At 45.4% G+C, this 20,598-nt stretch overlaps 2 long non-coding RNA genes across 2 annotated transcripts; one reads left to right on the top strand and one right to left on the bottom strand.

Moving 5' to 3' along the window:
• The first annotated feature begins 1,565 nt into the window (after positions 1 to 1,565).
• Positions 1,566 to 19,189, top strand: LOC120978659. Its single transcript, XR_005774157.1, has 3 exons — positions 1,566 to 1,707; positions 16,321 to 16,325; positions 19,178 to 19,189. It is a non-coding gene; the product is annotated as an uncharacterized LOC120978659 (long non-coding RNA).
• Positions 17,780 to 19,563, bottom strand: LOC120978658. The gene is made up of 3 exons (XR_005774156.1): positions 19,437 to 19,563; positions 18,868 to 18,875; positions 17,780 to 17,821 (listed from the first exon to the last, which is right to left on the bottom strand). It is a non-coding gene; the product is annotated as an uncharacterized LOC120978658 (long non-coding RNA).
• Positions 19,564 to 20,598: the final 1,035 nt, after the last annotated feature.

Below are 20,598 nucleotides of genomic sequence, written 5' to 3'. Positions count from 1 at the left end.
AGACCGACGCCACCATTTCATTATTTATTCTACAAACAGGAACCAAAAATGGAAAAGCCCTGTTTAAAAACTAAATATACCCCATGAATCAACAGCCTGTAGAATCACCTTTACCAGCAATAACTTGAATACATTGTTGTATGTATATGACTATTTTAGTCTCTGACTTCTACGTCTGGAGGAAAGAAGATTTCTACATCAATATAGAAGAGGATTCTTTAGTGTAAGAGCAGAGACTATGGAGTTCTCTGCCAGAAGAGGTGGTGATGGTGAATTCACTAAAAGAGTACAAGAGAGGCCTGGGCGTATTTCTGGAGTGTAATATTTTTACACGTTATAGTCATTAGATTTCTGGAGAAGGGTCGCTGATCCAGGGGGTTATTCTGATTTCCTGATCGGAGCTACCTCATAAGTTTTTTTTTGCATTTTTGCAAATTTTTTGATCAACGTTGCAGGATAACAGGCTGAATTGGATGGATGTACCGTATTTTTCACCCTGTAAGATGCACTATTTTATGCCCAAAGTGGGGGTAAAATGTAAGTGCGTCTTATGGGGCAAATACTAATGAGTGCTTCTATTATGGAAGTGATCATTAGTACAGGAGGATAGTGTAGCGGTGAATGCAGTACTCCCCGAGTGGGCTCTGTACTCACTGCTTCCTGGTCTTCCTCGGCCACACACTGTGCTGTGTCCTGCGTACAGCGTGAGGACATTGGTGTGCTCTGTGACCTCACACTGTGTGGTGTTGGATCACAGCACAGCAAGGCAGGAAGATCAGGAAGAGCGCTGGGTCTCAGGAGCGTCTGCGGTGTCCGAAGCAGGAGAGGTAAGTTGATTTATTTATTTTCTCTGATCTGCGGTCTTATTCACATGAAGGTCTGATTAGGGGGTCTTAGAAACATTGGGGTCTGATCTGAGGTCTGTTTTGGTGGTCTTTTTTAAAAATTGTGCATCTGATCTTAGGTCTTATGGGGGTCTGATTTGAGGTCTGAATGGGGGTATTATTAACAATGGTGGTCTGATCTGAGATCTGCTTAACATTGTAGGTCTGATTGAGGGTCTAAGCTGAGGTCTGATGAAAAATATTTTTTTCTTATTTTCCTCCTCTAAAACCTAGGTGCGTATTATGGGTAGGTGCGTCTTATAGGGGAAAAAATACGGTATGTCTATTTTCAGCCTTACAAACTATGTTATTATGTTATTAATGTATGTTATGAAGGAATTTTGGCTTTACAACGTTGCTTCAGTTCATTGAGCTTTGTGGGCATTCTTTTATGTGCAGCTTTCTTAGGGACCCACCACAGCATTTCAATTGGGTTGTCATTAACTTAAGCACAAGTATATATGTTCTGTTTGTTTTATACTTGTTTTTATTGTCCTGATGAAGGGGGTAATTCACCCCTGAAACGCGTAGACGTAATAAAGCCATTTTAACTACACGCTTCATCTATATGGTATCCTTGGCAGCGCCCGCAGAAGTGGTTCATCCGTTTTTTATCCTGCACAAGTTTTATTTCTACTTCAGCACCCATACGTATATGGGCGCAGGCAGAAACCCAGGCTGCAGCCAAGCACCCGTCTGCTGGTCGGGATATACACCAGCAAGAGCCCATACAGCTGTTGTGACTATCTCACAACAACCTCTGGTAAGCGAATTTTATACGCATATACATCAATATTGTCAGCAGTACCACACATGAGGCGCTGTCCTCTCTCTCTGTTTTTCTTTCCTATTTTATTTAACTTGAACACTTAGCATACTAACTGAGGCCTGTAGAGTCTTGGATAGAATCTCCAAAGGAGCTCAAAAGCTAAGTTCCCTATGACTTTGTCTTTGGAGTGTGGGAGGAAACTGGAGTACCCAGAGGAAACTTATGGAAACACGAGGTGAACATAGAAACTCCATGCAGATAAGTACTTGGCACTGTAAATCTGATGATCTGCAATATATACATAAGCTAAGCAAGCTTTAGGCAAAAAATATATATTTCCTCATTTCCCTAGTTCTGTTCAGGCCCTTTGTTGACATGCAGTTGCAGAGCTGTGGGGACGTGTAACAACAATTAGAGATGAGCTAATTTTTCAAAAATTCGATTCACCGGTTTGACAAATTTGTTTAGAAAAATTCGGTTCGATGTGAATTACATTAAAAAACAGCTTTTTCCTGTCTGCAGAGAGCCTTTATAGTGGTGTAGAACACTGTGCCTTGCAGTAACACGCATAGGGAGTCTGCTTTGGTAGTGAAATAATACGGTGAATCTGTATGACATGCAGATGACAGGCGTCGCTCTTAGAATCACTGCACACTTCAATTATTTGGGCAGTCACGGGGCCAAAACTGACCAAATGACTCAAGTATGAACTCAGCCTTACAGGTTGATATTAGCGCCAAGAAGAAGCGCACTCCTTTTACACCGTCGTCAGCTGATTCCACATAGATGTCAAAAGAACCTGTTCTAATAAACGCTTATACAAGTAGAGCCCCCTGACAGAGTGGAGAGGGTGTCAGCAGTAAGTTTGTGTTGACGTCACTGATTTATTTGCCATTCCTCTGATCCGTTTGAACAATAACCCACAAAAATCGGATCCTGTCTGTGGAGCATGTGCCTTCACTCGGTCAGCATTTGCTCAATATTCCATCAGTATTGCTAAAGGCAAAAAAAAACAGGAGTGTATCTAAAACAGATGACACGTGAATGGAATAGTTACATGTCTTCTGTGATTTGTACCCACTCCTGCTTTTGGCTACCAAATCATAAGCCAGTTCTGATGGGACCATACAGGCCTTACAGCTGCTACACAGACAGGATCCATTGTGCATCTCATTTTTCCTTCCTTCTGACAGATCAGAAGAAAGGTCAACTAAATGATGATGTTAGCCAGGTTGAAAGCTAAAATAGTGGACCATTCATGAAGTGGGGAGGGTGGGAACAGCATGAGGAGACCACAGAGTGGCCCAATGACAGGGTTTGGAGGTGGAAGTGGTATGAGGAGGCCACCGAGTGGCACAATGACAGAGTCTGGAGGTGGCAGCAGTATGAGGAGGCCACTGAATGGCACAATGATACAGTCTGGAGTTGGCAGTATCAGGAGAAAGCCACTGAGTGGCACAATGACAGAGTCCAGAGTTGGCAGCAGTATGAGGAGGCCACCGAGTGGCACAATTAAAGAGTCTTGAGGTGGGAGCAGTATGAGAAGGTCACAGAGTGTCACAATGACATAGTTTGGAGGTGCTAGCATTATGAGGAGGCCATCGAGTGGCACAATGACAGAGTCTGGAGATGGCAGCAGTAGGAGGAGGCCACCGAGTGGCATAATGACATAGTCTGGAGGTGGCGGCAGCAGCAGCATCAGTAGAAGGCCACCAAGTGGCACAATGACAGAGGCTGGAGGTGGCGGCAGCAGCAGCATCAGGAGAAGGCCACCAAGTGGCACAATGACAGAGTCTGGAGTTGGCAGCATCAGGAGAAGGCCACCAAGTGGCACAATGACAGAGTCTGGAGTTGGCAGCATCAGGAGAAGGCCACCGAGTGGCACAATGACAGAGTCTGGAGTTCGAAGCAGTATGAGGAGGCCACCGAGTGGCACAATGACAGAGTCTGGAGTTGGCAGCAGTATGAGGAGGCCACCGAGTGGCATAACGGCAGAGTCTGGAGGTGGCGTCAGCAGCAACAGCAGCAGTACGATGAGGCCACCGAGGGGCACAAGGACAGAGTCTGGAGGTTGGATCAGTATGAGGAGTCCACAGAGTGACACATTGACAGAGTCTGGAGGTGGCAGTAGCAGCAGCATCAAGAGAAGGCCACCGAGTGGCACAATAACAGAGTCTGGAGGTGGCGGCAGCATCAGGAGAAGGCCACCGAGTGGCACAATAACAGAGTATGGAGTTGGAGGCAGCATGAAGAGACCACAGGGTGGCCTAAAGACAGAGTGTGGAGGTGGCAGCAGCATGAGGAGGCCACAGAGTGGCACGACGACGAGAGATTGTGGATGTAGCAGCAGCATGAGGAGACCACAGAGTAGCACGATGACGAGAGATTGTGGAGGTGGCAGCAGCATTAGGAGGCCACAGTGTAGCACAACCATGAGAGATTGTGGAGGAGGCAGAAGCATGAGGAGGTCACAGAGTGGCACGATGACGAGAGATTGTGGAGGTGGCAGCAGCATGAGGAGGCCACAGAGTAGCACAATGAAGAGAGATTGTAGAGGTGGCAGCAGCATGAGGAGGCCACAGAGTGGCAATACGACGAGAGATTGTGGAGGTGGCAGCAGCATGAGGAGGCCACAGAATAGCACGACGATGAGAGATTGTGGAGGTGGCAGCAGCATGAGGAGGCCACTCCGGCTCTGCACGATTTAATAATACACGTTCTCCGGCACAAATTACTTGGCAAATTGATTGTCCGGGAATTTCCATCGAAGATTGGGATAATATATTGGCAGTGGCGTGCCTAGGGTGTTTGGCACCCGGGGCGTGTCCTTTCTCTGGCACCCTCTTCCCCCCCAATACTTGACCACATACCTCTTACATCCAGGGACATCTCCTGTCATGTAGACCTTCTCTTTCCTCTTCTCCTCCGTTAGACCGCCATGACAAATTCTTTCAGCCACATCTCGTCTCTGCAGAGTTTGTAATACAGACACGTTAGATTTCTAAATTTTTCCATCAACCTCCCCATCCTGGTGTCCCCACAGTGTCATCCTGCTGCCACCCCCAATACTGTGCCCATTGTGCCTCCAATGCCCCAGGTACTATACTGAAGAAAAAATAGTGACCCCAGTAGACATAATTGGGGTCATTTATCAAACTGGTGTAAAGTAAAACTGGATTTAAAAAAGAGCTGTCAAAAATGAACGGTGGAATCGTTATGGGCAACTAAGCCAGTCCTACACGTACTTTACACCAGTTTAATAAATTACCTCAAATGTCCCTATGGTGTCCACAGCAGCTATAATGTCCCCTAGAGTGCCCCCAGTAATAATAACACCCAATATTGTGCTCCAGGCAATAATCCCTGTATAGTGTCCCCAGAAATAATAGAATTGCCCCTACAGTGCCTCCCTAATAGCAACGCCCCCCACGCTGCCCCCACACAGTAATTTTACCCACACTGCCCCCACACAGTAGTTTCCCCCACACTGCCCCCATATAGTAATTTCCCCCACACTGACCCCCCACAGTAATTTCCCCCACACTGACCCCCCACAGTAATTTCCCCCACACTGACCCTCCACATTAATTTCCCCCACACTGCCCCATATAGAAATTTCCCCCACACTGCCCCATACAGTAATTTTCCCCACACTGCCCCATACAGTAATTTCACCCACACTGCCCCCACATAGTAATTTCCTCCACACTGCCCCCACATAGTAATTTCCTCCACACTGCCCCATATAGTAATTTCCCCCACACTGCCCCATATAGTAATTTGCCCCACACTTCCACCACACAGTAATTTGTCCTTATACTGCCCCCACACAGTAATTTCCCCCACACTGCCCCCGGGCCCACACAGTAATTTCTCCCACACTGCCCCCACACAGTAATTTCCCCCACACTGCCCCCGGGCCCACACAGTAATTTCCCCCACACTGCCCCATACAGTAATTTCTCCCACACTGCTCCCATATAGTAATTTCCACCACACTGCCCCCATCCAGTAGTGTCCCCCACACAGTAATTTCCCCAACACTAACCCCACACAGTAGTGCCCCCAAACAGTAATTTACCCCGCACTGCCCCATACAGTATTGTCCCCCACACTGCCCCCACACAGTAATTTCCCCCACACTGCCCCCCACTTCCCCATTTAGTAATTCTGCCCCACACAGTAGTTTCCCCCACATGGCCCCATATAGTAATTTTCCCCCCACATAGTAATCCCTCCCATAATTATTTCCCCCACATAGTAATCCCTTCCATAATAATTTCCCCTCACACAGTATCCCACCATAATATTTTTCCCCCACATATCCTCCTGTGTCCCTCAAAGTTGGCACATAAAATTAAAAATAAAAAAATAAAAAATAAACTAAAAGAAAAATACTCACCACGTCCAGGCGCTTGCTCGCAGAGGAAGGCGCGCACTCTTCACTGTGCTGCTGCGTCCCGGCACAGGCGCGCGCGATGACGTCATCGCGCACACCTGCGATGGGATTTCACTACCGCATAGGCCTCAGGCCTATTAGGCCTGAAGCCTATGGTGGTGATCAGCAGCGGGGCAGGCAGGGAACTTTGCGCTCCTGTGCCCCGCCGCAGTATGTGGGAAGCACTCATTGTATTGATGGAAGCACTCATTGCTTCTGGGCCTGGCACCCCTTGAGAGCCGGCCCCTTGGCAAATTTAAGTTTAGTTTCTTATAATTTTAATCAAGTTTTGGGTCCATTTAATATTAAATATTTAATAAATTAAATTAAAAAAATTACCTAAGACAGGAGAGAATCGGCCAGTCTTCTGGTTCGAGAACGTGGCTGCGATGGAGAAAGTATTCCAAAAAACAATTTCTCTCCACTTGGAGACGAATCCTGTCAAGATTGATGCAAGTGCGGAATCGGCTGCTCATCGAGCCAGATACTTCTGGGGGAACCTGCCTGGTAGCTACAGACAATGAGAAGACAAAGCTTTAAGATTAATTGGAGCCCGGAAGAGTCGCGAAGTTCAGAAAGATTCAAACGATAACTACCAGCCCCTGATCTCTTCGTCAGGGAAAACATCACGAGTTCCCAGTCATCATGGATGGGAAGGAGGACATCCTGTGGTACACGGAGATAAAGAGGGTCTTCGGATTTCCCCCGCACTATACGGACGTCTCAGAACTGAACCACTGCTCCCGACAGAAGCTCCTGGGAAGGTCATGGAGCATCTCGGTTATCCGGCATATAAGATTACATTATTATATAGAAGAAAAAATAAATAAAGCCCCTTCGTCACCTGGCTCCCAAGTGCGATCATCATTATCAAGTGCTGTCTGCATGTCACTGATGTCCTCCTCAACCGTCTCTGGGTCAGGAGCCTGACCGCTCGCAACACCAGCTCCCACGCTACTCTTCTCATCACTACTTGCCCGCCTAGTAGAGGAAAGGACAGAGGCTGGTTGAGGACAGGTGAGGGCACAGGGCCTGCTCCCGGGCCATGCCAACTAAGAGTTGTGTCTTACAAACCCACCGATTGTTGGCTGGGGGTGTCTGATGTCACTTGGGAGGAAGTGGGTGACCGAGTTAACCAATCTAGAATCGCTGGGTTGCTGGTCAAGACACAACTGCTAGATGACACCGGGAGCTCAGGCCTCTCGCTGAGACTCCTGCTTCCATGCCCCCTTACTCTGCTGCTACCTCTGCCTGCACCAGAAACATTTATGCCTCTGCCACTCCTCTGTGCATGGCCTGGCACTTCTCTGTCTGACATACTTTTAGCTGAACTAAATAAATTAAAATCAAATTAAAACACCACTAAAAGCGACAAATATATTTTTGTACTGAAATAGGCCACTAAACGCTTTCAACACATATAACTGCAGAAGTGAACTGAGAATATATTTATATTTTTGTACTGAAATAGGCCACTAAACGCTTTCAACTCATATAACTGCAGAAGTAAACTGAGAATATATTTTTCTTTTTGTACTGAAATAGGTCACTAAAAGCATTTACCACAAATAACAGCAACAGTGAAGTGCGTATATATATATTTTTTTGTACTTAAATAGGCCACTAAAAATTTTGCTACAAATAACTGCAACAGTTAAGTGCGTATATATTTTTCTTTCTGTACTGAAATAGGCCACTAAACGCTTGTAACACATATAACTGTAAAAGTGAACTGAGAATATATTTTTATATTTGTACTGAAATAGGCCACTAAATGCTTTCGCCACAAATAACTGCAATAGTGAAGTGCGTATATACTTTTCTTTTTGTACTGAAATAGGCCACTATTAACGCATTCACCAAAAATAACAGCAACAGTGAAGTGCGTATATATTTTTCTTTTTGTACTGAAATAGGCCACTAAATGCTTTCACCACAAATAGCTGCAACAGTGAAGTGCATATATATTTTTCTTTCTGTACTGAAATAGGCCACTAAACGCTTGTAACACATATAACTGTAAAAGTGAACTGAGAATAGATTTTTATATTTGTACTGAAATAGGCCACTAAATGCTTTCGCCACAAATAACTGCAACTGTGAAGTGCGTATATATTTTTCTATCTGTACTTAAATAAGCCACTCAACGCTTTTTCCTCATATAACTGCAGAATTTAAATGCGTATATATATTTTTATTTCTGTACTGAACTAGGCCACTAAACGGTTTCACCACAAATAACTGCAACAGTGAAGTGCATATATATTTTTCTTTTTGTACTAAAATAGGCCACTAAAGGCTTTTCAACATAGCACTTGCACCCCAATAACAAGAACAAATTGCTGGAATGACAGAGCTGTATAATGGCTATTTGGATCCCCAAATAATCTTTCCCTTCACTTGTAAATCGCTTTTCTGGCACTAGCGCCTTCTGACGTCTCTCCCTGCACTAAGATGCTGTGAAATGATTCCTCCCTATCCTTTCCCTGCACTTATAAAATGTTTTTTTTCAGGTTTTTTTTTCACAATGAGGTTTTCCCAATTGCTGTCCCGAGCGCCTTCTCACATCTGTCCCTGCATTCAGAATGCTGGAAAATGTCTGAATCTAAGATGGCCACCGTATTAACAGGGCTGTGACATCAGAGGGCTGGCTGGCTGCTGATTGGCTGCATGCATGGCATTATGGGTCATCCCGCCTTCCCACAGTTCTTTGCTCCATGTCCTCACATGTGTAGCCGCCATTTTAGCCGCCATTTTAGGAAAAATTAGTTGCGAAAAATTAGTTGCGAATCGAACTTTTCCTGAAATTCGGATCGAATTCCACATTGTTAGCTTCGATTCGCTCATCTCCACCAACAATCTCTGAGGTTTTTTTCCATGAATATGTGTGGGTGGTTACAAAGACTTTCTCTTTCCCCTGCTCTGCAAATGGAATGAATAAAATTGCTGCCTTGTCTGCAGTCTGACTGCTGGGACACTCATATTATATGTGTGGGACTACAAGTCCCAGCTGTACAGAACAATAACATTGCTGATACACACAGGATCTTCCCCCTCCCTGTTCTTGTGCAAAGCTCTGCAGATAATGGAAGAGTGCATTGGAAAGAACTCATCCAGTCTTTGTCAGCTCTGTGTTTGCAGGGTGAGGAAGGAGGGAAGATCCTGTGCACAGCATTTGTCTCTTCAGTGTCATTGCAACGGGCGGCCGCACCCCAGTGCCATCTATATCGAGCGACCCAGGTGTAGGAATGCCAAGTGTTATAATGCGGCCTAAAATGTCTCTTTCTGTGTGTCACGGTGCTCCTACCTGGATACTGTTGGACCCCAGGCTTAGGCTCCGAAGCAATAAATAGGGGGAATAATTGAGGGATAAAAGAATAACTGGAGTCCAGACCTTGACATGAAGTTCAATGGCAGCTTTACTTTGCATAAACGTTCTCCAAACGGTTTACAGGCTTTGTCTTGGTTCCAGCAGGTTTTAGCATGAAACTGGCATGCAAACTCCACTCTGCTATATCTGTTTCTCTCTGACTCTGCTTTACTGACAGGTTGGCTGTATAACTCAGCTTCTTCTGTATGCTGCACTTCACTTTGTAGTCTGACTCTAGGTTATGCCAGGGAACTTTCCTCCTGGCTCCTGAGGCTTCTAGCTTTGGACTCCATGGCCTGCTCTGGCTGGCGTGGGCACGTCCAGCGGAGACGTGCCCCTGCACACCCTTCACCTAGCTGAGGATAAGCTAAACTGGAACTAACTGGTCCCCACCCTTCCTGCAGGAAGTAGTTCAAGACCACTTCTCTCTGGGGGGGGGGGGGGTTAGAATCGAATGGAAAGTTCTATTCCCTCTAAGTACAGCTCTGCCGTGTTTGCTGCCACCTGCTGGTGAACTAGGCACATTACATGAACATAACAGTTGCATAACAAAATAGGAATGCACATTGTGGTGAACCTGGAACAGAATATATAGATGACATTGTGTTAGACCAATAAAGACTTGCTCCAAACAGGACAATCTTCACAGTGGCGTTTGGTGGACAGACACAGACCTGCTCGTCCTGCTCCCCCGGGCCATTAACAGGGTTTATTACAAGTAAATATTTCTACGTCTTATTTGCCCTTGTGCGGTGCAGTTATATATTCTTAAGCATTTTTTGGCTTGTATTAGTGGGAAAAGAAAGGGCTTATTAGCCATTTTGTGTTGAAGTGAGAAAATTACAGCCCTTTTTAGCGAGTATTAGTGGCAAAAATATTAATATTTGCTGTTCAGCGGTGCAGTTATATGTTCTAAAGCTCTTTTTGCCGTGTATTAGTGGCAAAGAAATGTTTTGCCATTCAGCGGTGCAGTTATATGTGCTAAAGCCCTTTTTGGCATGTATTAGTGGCAAAAAATATATATATTTGGCGTTCAGCGGTGCAGTTATACTGTATGTTCTAAAGCCCTTTTTGGCGTGTATTAGTGGGAAAAAAGGGCTTATTAGCTGTTGTGTGGAGATTGGTGAGAAAATTGTAGACTTTTTTGGGGTGTTTTAATTTCCTTTTTATTTTATTTTTTTGATCCAACAGTATGTCAGACAGAGAAGTGCCAGGCCCTGCACAGGGGAGTGGCCGAGGCCTAAATGTTTCTGGCGTAGGCACAGGTCGCAGCAGAGTAAGGGGGCGTGGCAGCAGGAGTCATAGCGAGAGGCCTGAGCTCCCGATGTCTTCTAGCAGTCGTGTCTTGACCAGCAACTCAGCGGTTCTTGAATGGTTGACTCGTTCATCCACTTTGTCCCAAGTGATATCAGACACCCCCAGCCAAGAGTCTGTGGGTTCGTCAGACACAACCCTTAGTTGGCATGGGCCCTGTGCCCTCACCTGTCCTCAAACTGCCTCTGTCCTTTTTTGTTACCTCAGCCAGAGAAGTATTATATGCTGTGGGTTCAGCTCCACTATACAGCGAGGACGAGTAGAGGACAGTCAGCAGCTACTGGCCAGCCAAAATGTGCAGGAGACACAGGCGGGCAAGTAGTGATGAAGGGAGTGGCGTGGGAGCTGGTGTTGCAAGCAGTCAGGCTCCTTGCACGCACCCGATTTCATGCAGTCAAGGCTCCACCACCTGCGCCAAAGGGAGCTGTCTGTCCTTCCCATCATCTGCTGGTCCTGATGCTCCTGCCTTTCCTCCTACTCCTCGTCAGTCATTCCATCAGCAATCGATCTCTGAAGCAATTGCCAAGAGACAACAGTATGCGTGCAGTCATCAAACAGCGAAGAAGCTGAATGTGCTCCTGGCCAAGTTGCTGATGCTACAGTCCCTCCCTTTCCAAGTGGTGGACTCTGCACCTTTCAGAGAACTGATGGCTTGTCCCGAGCCGAGGTGGAAAGTCCCAAGCTGTCATTTCTTTGCCAGAAAAGCAGTACCAGCCCTGAACACGTATGTAGAACAGAAGGTGGGCCAGTCCTTGAGCCTCTCGGTGTCTGCCAAAGCGCACGGCAGCGCCGACGTGTGGACTGTTACTACGGTCAGGGACAATACATGTCATTTACGGCCCACTGGCTGAATGTGGTTCCTGCATAGCCACACCAGCAACTTGGCCAGGTGACGCTGCTTCCGCCTCAATGTTCTCATGCCATTGGTCCTGCAACAATGTCGGCCTCTGCCTCCTCATCCTCCACCGTGTCCTTAGCCTCCACTGCAGAGACAACTCACAGTGCCTCTCCAGAATAACACATGTGTAGGGCATGGCGATGTCACGCGGTTCTGCACCTCGTTTGCCTGGGCTAACGGAGTCACACAGGGGAGGAATTGCTCTGTGTCCTTCATCAAGAAATTGAATCCTGGCTGAACCATACGCCCTGCATGGCACACGTTTTCAATCTGGTTGTCAAGTGGTTCCTGAAGTCTTCCACCCATCTGCAAGACATCCTAAAAATGGCGGGGAAACTTTGCATGCACTTGAGCTACTGGTACACCGCAAAGCACACCCTCCTTAAAGGGACACTGACAGGCCCAATAAGCATAATTATCCTAATATATGCATGCACAGGTCTTCTAATGTGTATTAAAAACATATAAGTATAACCCCTGTCCACCTTATAAATACAGCAAACTCATGTTTTATAACCTGATGTAATCGCTCTTCTTTCTGCCCAAGGGGCGGCGTTTCAGCTTCACTTCTGCCCAGCCAGCCGCACACCAACCGCCGTTTTGAAGCGCCGCCCAGCTCATCAATATTCACTTCGCTGGGCGGCTTCTGCTGTCCCTGACATTCCGAGATCCCGCGCATACCCAATAGAAAGCTTTGGGCATTGGACTCACTTTCAGCTTCTGCGCATGCGCCCGGCACCCTCACTCGCCGGGATCACATTGCGCCTGCGTCCCCTCTGCTTCTTTGAGGCCGCTTCAGCCTCTCTGTTCTGCGCCTGCACCGGGCACAATTGGCCAGCACACAGAAGCCGCCCAGCGAAGTAAATGTTGATGAGCTCGGCGGCGCTTCAAAACGGCGGTTGGGGCGAGGTTGAAGCTGAAATGCCGCCCCTTGGGCAGAAAGAAGAGCGATTACATCAGGTTATAAAACATAAGTTTGCTGTATTTATAAGGTGGACAGGGGTTATACTTATATGTTTTTAATACACATTAGAAGACCTGTGCATGCATAGATAATTATGCTTATTGGGCCTGTCAGTGTCCCTTTAAGCTGCAGCGGCAGAATGGCAAACCCCAACATAGGCTGATATGCGAGGTTTCCACCCATTGGTATTCCACCGACTATACGAACAGAGAAAGGCCATAAACGATTTCTTGATGATCCAAGCCGACAGGAGTACTCCCCTGTGTAACTTTGATGTCAGCCAGTGGCAGCCCATGCGTGACACCTTCGCCAGGACTACGGGATGAACAACGTTTTCCACTGCTTCATGTCCTGGAACAGATGCTGATAAATCTGGCTGGTCAGGGGACTTGAGACGTGGCGCCTAGATCTGACGGCCACATGAGCCCTGTGGGGGCTGAACTGGAGGAGGACAAGGAGGAGGAGGACACTGGAGCACAAGCAATGTGTAGTGAAATGGGTTGTTTTTCTACACAGGTGACAGGAGAGGAGGAGCAGGAGCATTCAGAGGAGCTACAGGGCGATGAGGAAGATGAGGCATAGGACCCAGACACACTGTGTCAGTATGCAGTGGCGATGGAGGCAGAGTCCCTCCAAGTCACTTGCATAAAGGGCCCGATGCATGCTCACTTTCTTGCGTAGTGACAGCCAAATTGTCACCATTTAGCAGAGGGATCACTTCTGGCTCTCCACCTTGTTGGACCCTCGCTACCGGTCCAAAATGGGAGCCTTTTATACACCCGCTGAGAGGGAGGACGAACTGAACTACTATAGAGACATCCTATGTAGTCAGTTGGCCACTGCTTATCTGCGCCATCATCTCGCAGGTCTGACTGGGGGTCTCTCTGCACTCACGTTCCTCTGCCATGGCTGCTGTGGCAGGGTGGAGGGGTAGGAGCAGTTCTTGCTCTATCAGCAGCAACTTGAGTCTAGAGTCGCTGATGAGCAGCTTTCTTCACCTGCCAAGTGAACAAACTACTCACCAGCAGCAACAGCAGACCTAGAGCAGGACCTGAACCAGCAGGTCGTGGCATACTTGGACAGCACCCTGCCACCCCACATTGAAGATCCACTGGACTACTGGGCAGCCAAACTGGATTTGTCGCAACAACTGGCAGAGTTTTTCCTGGAAAAGCTGTCCTGCCCGGCCAGTAGTGTGGCATCAGAGCGGGTGTTTAGTGCGGCGGGGGCCATAGTTACCCCAAGAAGAACTTGCCTGTCCACTTAAAATGTGGAGAGACTGACCTTTGTCAAGAGGAATCAAGCATGGATCAGCCAGGATTTCCACCCACCAATGCCTGATGCAGCAGACTAGATCATCCATGGTGCCACACCAACACTTTGACAAAAGAGACCGGTTTCGTCTGGCTATCTGCCTCAGCTACTATTCTGATGCTGCCACCCACCTGATGCCACACATCTGATGCCAAGTGCTCCATCTTTTACCCACCATCTTCAGCTGGTACTGGTATTGCCACCCACTTCCACAGTATGTCACCTTCCCACTCTGTGGTCTCCTGATGATGCTGCCACCTCTACACTATGTCACTTTGCCACTCTGTCGTCTCCTGATGCTGCTGCCACCTCCACACTATGTCAACTTGCCACTCTATGGTCTCCTGATGCTGCTGCTGCCACCTCCACACTATGTCACCTTGCCACTCTGTGTTATCATGATGCTGCTGCCACCTCCAAACTATGTCACCCCGCCATTCTGTGGTCTCCTGATGTTGCTGCTACCTCAACACTATGTCACCTTGCCACTCTGTGGCCTCCTGATGATGCTGCTGCTGCCACCTCCACTCTGTCATTCTGCCACCCTGTGGCCTCCTCCTGATGCTGCTGCCTCCACCTTCACACTCTGTCATTGTGCCACTCTGTGGCCTCCTGATGATGCTGCTGCCACCTCCACACTCTGTCATTGTGCCACCCTGTGGCCTCCTCCTGATTCTGCTGATGCAACCTCCACGATCGGTCATTGTGCCACTCGTTGGTCTCCTCATGCTTCTTATGCTTCTGCCACCTCCACACTGTCATTCTGCCACTCTATGGCCTCCTCCTGATGCTGCTGCCACCAGACTCTGTCATTGGGCCACTCTGTGGTCTTCTCATGCTGCTTCCTCCTCACCACTACGTCATAGGGCCACTCTTTGGACTTCTCCTGCTGTTCCCACCCTCCCCACTTCATGACTGGGCCACTAGTTTGCCTTTCGGCCTGGCTGACATCATCATTTATTTGACCTTTCTTCTGATCTGTCAGAAGAAAGGAAAAATGAGACGCACAACAGATCCTGTCTATGTAACAGCTGTAAGGCCTGCATGACATGGTTCATATTTTGCATCACAATTGGCTTATGACTTGGTAACCAAAGGCAGGAGTGGGTACAAAACACAAAAGACATGCAAATATTCCATTCACGTGTCATCTTTGTTTTGGATCCACTCCAGTTTTTTTGGCTTTAGCAATACTGATGGATTACTGACCAAATGCAGACCGAGTGAAGGCGGATGCTCCACAGACAGGATCCCTTTTTTGGGGGTTATTGTTCTGACGAATCAGAGGAAAGGTAAAATAATCAGTGATGTCAACACAAACTTACTGCTGGCACCCTGTCCACTCTGTCGGGGGGCTCTACTTGTATAAGCATTTAATAGAACATCTATGTGGAATCAGCTGCCGACGGTGTAAAAGGAGTGCGCTACTTCTTGACGCCAACATTGACCTGTAAGGCTGAGTTATTTGGTCAGTTTTAGCCCCGTAACTGCCCAAATAAGTGAAGTGTGCAGTGATTCTAAAAGCGACGCCTGTCATCTGCACATCATACGGACTCACAGTATTGTTTTACTACCACAGCAGACTCCCTATGTGTGCTACTGCAAGGCGCAGTGTTCTTCAACACTATAAAGGCTCTCTGCAGCCAGAAAATAGCCATTTTTAACGCAATTCGCCACTAATAAATTCGGATCGAACCAATTTTTTTCCAAAAAATTCGTCGAAGTGGCCGAATCAATTTTTTAAAAAATTCGCTCATCTCTATTTATAACGTAGTGGCAGTATTGCTGTTTTTCCCATCTCCCTCCAAGAAGGAGTTAATATAAGTTAATCAGAAAATTATGTGTACCCCAAAATGGCATCATTAAAAACTACAACTTGTCCCGCAAAAAACAAACCCCTTTCAAAGCTATATAAACAGAAAAATAAATATAGCTCTTGAAAAGCAACGATGAAAAAAGGAAGAAAAATGCTTAATCAGTAAGGCCCAAAACAGGCTGGTCACTAAGGAGATAATTATCTCTGACAACCTCTTTAACTAACTATGGTCGGCTGAAATACTCGTGTTAAGTTGGAATACATTGTCAGCTAAAAAAATAAAATTGTCCATTGGCAAACTTTGGGAATTATGCTATATTGACGTATATAAACATTTAGAGGGACATTTACCAAATCTGCGATGCCAGCTTTGTGACATACAAATACCGCAAGCCATGTAGCGTGGGAAATTGTGTACAATTTTTTTTTTCTTCTTTTGGTTACATTTTGTGACTTTTGATGAGCATTGCCACAGATTAGAATACTTGTCAACAGTTATTCTAAGCTGAACATACCTGCACTCATCAGATCGCAGAAGGTAAAACAGCTTAAGGCTGGGTAAGAACCAGCTTGGGAAACTGGTTGGGAATCCCTGGTTCCGTTGACTTCAAATCCCCCAAAATTATTTAAATATATAAATGCTAAAAAACCTAGGTCTGAGCAGGTGAGTCCACTAAATAATGGTAAATGGGGGGTAGCCACTGAAGATAAGGAAAAGGCAGAGTTACTAAATGTTTTTTTTAGCTCTGTATATACAAAAGTAGAGAAAGGAGCTGATATCTGTGGTGATGGGGCTGTTAGTACATCCAGTAATATACTCACTTGGCTAACTGTAGATATGGTGCAAGATAAGTTAAATAGGGTAAATGTGAACAAGGCACCCAAGAGTGCTTAAAGAGCTCAGTTCAGTCATTGCTGTGCCCCTGTTTATAATTTTTAAAGATTCTCTAGGTACTGGTACAGTGCCAAGTGATTGGCGCAAGGCAAACATGGTGCCCATATTCAAAAAAGGATCAAGGTCCTCCGCAGGTCATTATAGACCAGTTAGTTTAACTTCTGTTGTGGGAAAAATGTTTTAAGGACTCTTAAGGGACTATATACAGGAGTATGTGATTGTAAATAATATTCTAAGGGAAAACCAACATGGGTTTACCAAGGACAGAAGTTGTCAGACTAACCTAATTTGTTTTTATGAGGAGGTGAGAAGTTGCCTGGACAGAGGGGTGGCTGTGGATGTAGTGTTTCTGGATTTTGCAAAGGCTTTTGACACTGTCCCTCATAGACGTTTAATAGATAAAGTAAGGTCTACAGGCTTGGAAAGTATAGTTTGTAATTGGATTGAAAACTGGCTGAAGGACCGTGTCCAAAGAGTTGTGGTCAATAATTCCTATTCAGAATGGTCCCGGTTTAAAAGTGGTGTACCCCAAGGTTCAGTGCTGAGCCCTTTATAATTAAATTTATTTATTAATGATATCGAGAACGAGATTAATAGCACCATTTCTATTTTTGCAGATGACACTAAGTTATGTGGTACTGTACAGTCTATGGAAGATGTCCATAAACTATAAGCTGGCTTGAACACTGAGTGATTGGGCATCAACTTGGCAAATGAGGTTCAATGTGGACAAATGTAAATGCATCTTGGTTGTAATAATCTCTGTGCTTCATATGTCCTAGGTGATGTAACACTGGTGGAGTCACTTAGAGAGAAGGATTTGGGTGTCCTTGTGGATGGTAGATTAAATTACAGCATACAATGTCAATCAGCTGCTTCTAAGGCCACCAGGATACTGTCATGCATTAAATGAGGCATGGACTCGCGGGGCAGGGATGTAATATTACCACTTTGCAAAGCGTTGGTGCGGCCTCATCTGGAATATGCAGTTCAGTTCTGGGCACCAGTCCATAGAAAGGATGCAATGCAGCTGGAAAAAGTACAGAGGAGAGCAACTAAAATGATAAGGGGCATGGAGGGTCTTAGTTATGAAGAAAGATTAAAATAATTGAATTTATTTAGTCTTGAAAAGAGACGTCTAATGGGAGACATGATTAACCTACAGTGCCTTGCAAAAGTATTCACGCCCCTTGACTTTTTTTGTATTTTGTTACATTACAGCCTTAAGTTTAATGTTTTGTTATCCTGAACGCCATGTGATTTATCAGAGCAAAAAAATCTAAGTTGGTGAAGTGAAATCAGAAAAATATATAAATAAAACTATTGTTTAGAAATAGAAAACAGAAAATTGGCATGTGTGTATGTATTCACCACCTTTGTTAGGAAGCCCCAAAAAAACTCTGGTGCAACCAATTACCTTCAGAAGTCACATAATTAGTGAAATGATGTCCATCTGTGTGCAATCTAAGTGTCACATGATCTGTCATTACATATACACACCTTTTTTTAAAGGCACCAGAGGATGCAACACCTAAGCAAGAGGCATCACTAACCAAGACCAAGGAACTCTCCAAAAAAGTAAGGGACAACGTTGTTGAGAAGTATAAGTCAGGGTTAGGTTATAAAAAAAATCCCAATATTTGATGATCCCCAGAAGCACCATCAAATCTACCATAACCAAATGGAAAGAACATGGCACAACAGCAAACCTGCCAAGAGACGGCCGCCCACCAAAACTCACGGACCAGGCAAGGAGGCCATTAATCAGAGAGGCAGCACAGAGACCTAAGGAAACCCTGGAGGAGCTGCAGAGTTCCACAGCAGAGACTGGAGTATCTGCACATAGAACGTCAATAAGCCGTACACTCCATAGAGTTGGGCATTATGGCAGAGTGGCCAGAAAGACATTACTTTCAGCTAAAAACAAAAAGGCACGTTGTGAGTTTGCAAAAAGGCATGTGGGAGACTCCCAAAATGTATAGAGGAAGGTGCTCTGGTCTGATGAGACTAAAATGGAACTTTTCGGCCATCAAAGGAAACGCTATGTCTGGCTCAAACCCAACACATCACATCACCCAAGGAACACCATACCCACAGTGAAACATGGTGGTGGCAGCATCATGAAGGGGGGATGGGACTGGAAAACTGGTCAGAGTTGAGGGAAAGATGGATAGTGCTAAATACAGGGATATTCTTGAGCAAAACCTGTACCACTCTGTGCGTGATTTGATGCTAGGACGAAGGTTCACCTTCCAGCAGGACAATGACCCCAAACACACTGCTAAAGCAACACTTGAGTGGTTTAAGGGGAAACATGTAAATGTGTTGGAATTGCCTATTCAAAGCCCAGATCTCAATCCAATAGAAAATCTGTGGTCAGACTTAAAGATTGCTGTTCACAAGCGCAAACCATCCAACTTGAAGATGCTGGAGCAGTTTTGCAAGGAGGAATGGGCAAAAATCCCAGTGGTAAGATGTGGCAAGCTCATAGAGACTTATCCAAAGCGACTTGGAGCTGTGATTGCTGCAAAAGATGGCTCTACAAAGTATTGACTTGAGGGGGGAAGAATAGTTATGCACATTGACCTTTTCTGTTATTTTGTACTATTTATTGTTTGCTTCACAATAAAAAAAAAAACATCTTCAAAGTTGCTGGCATGTTCTATAAATTAAATGATGCAAATCCTCAAATAATCCATGTTAATTCCAGGTTGTGAGGCACCAAAATACGAAAAAAGTCAAGGGGGTGAATTCTTTTGCAAGGCACTGTATACAAATATATAAATGGGCCATACAAAAAATACGGTAAAAAACAGTTCCATTTAAATGCACTCAAAAGACAATCCTCCGATTGGAGAGGAAAAAGTTCAGTCTCCAGAAGCATCAAAGCTTCTTTACTGTAAGAACTGTGAAGCTGTGGAATAGACTTCCTCAAGACGTGTTCACAGCAGGAACAGTGGACAATTTTAAAAAGGGTTTAGATGAATTCTTAAAAGTAAACAACATTAATGCTTATGAAAATGTGTAGAAATCTGAGTCTCAATTCCTTCTGGGATTCGCGTCCCCACCTATCCCTAGGTTGAACTTGATGGAATTATGTCTTTTTTCAACCGTATTAACTATGTAACTATGTATGTAACTTTTATGTTTTATTTATGATGTGCAACTTTTTAAAAAGTTGTAAAAAAGTTGCATTCACCCCAGGCAACCCCATGGCGTACTTTCACTGACAGTGGAGAAACAATATTGCACTTGCTCCAAATTTAATAAAACCAAGGGCTATCTTCATAAATTTGATGGGCAAAGCAACTCCAGTCTAAAAAAATTGCCTCAAACACCCCTACAATGATAAATTCCCCCTCTAGACTCCACGTACTTTCAAAAGGGACAACATGAATTTCAGCCCCATTGGTTGTCACCTTCGAATTAGCTTCTAAGCAACTAATGGTAAAAACCCAATTATTGATAGAACATGCTGTGAGGATCAGGATTTAACATTATTAAATATTTCTTAATTCAGGTTCACAAGGGGCAAATCTTAACTTTAAAGAACATGTCCCCTTTAAACATTTAGGGAAATGGAAAGTTACTACTCAGCTTAGATAGTTTTAATCATGTGCCATAATCTAAAATACTTTACTATGGTCTTAAAGTAGCAAAGCTATAATGTTGTGGTTGAGTAATCCAGAAACTGTGTTTTATGGAAGTTAGAAACATCAGACTGACCCACACACAGATTATTCACATCATCATGATCATTTCATCATTTCCACACCACCCAATTACTGTGAGGAATGGAATGACAGCAAAATCCAGTCCGTCACTTGGGAGGAGCCGAACCTTTCACCCATTCACAAGGTCATGATTTTTTCCAAGGGTTCCAAACCACACGGCATATTTGTGGCAAGGAGCTAAAATGTGTTTTTTGGACCTGTG

This window comes from Bufo bufo, chromosome 9 (assembly GCF_905171765.1).
Source record: "Bufo bufo chromosome 9, aBufBuf1.1, whole genome shotgun sequence".
Lineage (NCBI taxonomy): Eukaryota > Metazoa > Chordata > Amphibia > Anura > Bufonidae > Bufo > Bufo bufo.
Note: the sequence above shows the minus strand (reverse complement) of the source record. Positions and strands in the feature narration are given on the sequence as shown.